This window comes from Dipteris shenzhenensis, unplaced genomic scaffold (assembly GCF_047967505.1).
Source record: "Dipteris shenzhenensis isolate YYH24624 ecotype China unplaced genomic scaffold, Dip_SZ_1.0 scaf0339, whole genome shotgun sequence".
NCBI lineage: Eukaryota > Viridiplantae > Streptophyta > Polypodiopsida > Gleicheniales > Dipteridaceae > Dipteris > Dipteris shenzhenensis.
Window position 1 is genome coordinate 149,518 of NW_028239645.1, and position 483 is coordinate 150,000.

Sequence of the window (483 nt, forward strand, 5' to 3'; positions counted from 1 at the left end):
TTCAAGTTTATGGATCCTCCACCCGCCTGCAATTATTGATATCGATACGGATCGTGGGGTTCCATGGGCGGGAGAGTATCTTCTTATTCATTCGGATTGATGATTGGTATTATTCTACTGCTAACTGCCTTCGTTTCTCTTGTCTCCTAAGAGTTTTTTTCTTCTCCTTTCCAAGATATTCCTTATACCTCTATAAGTATCCTGTGACTATTCTACTATGTTTTCCGGAAAAGGAGAAATAGAAACTAGTGATTGGTGATCGATCGATATGCATCTTGGGGTTGGGGGGGGGGCGATCAATCACGACCAAGATCAACCATGACCGAGATCTTCCACACCAGCCCCCCCCCCGATTCGTAGGCTCTATCCGAGAAGGCAAAAGGGATTGCTATCATTACTGCTTCTTCCTATAATGAGAGTTAGGGTGTACGCGAGGTTCATGAAGTCTCGAAGAAAGCTTTGGGTCTTCGAGTGGTTAACGTC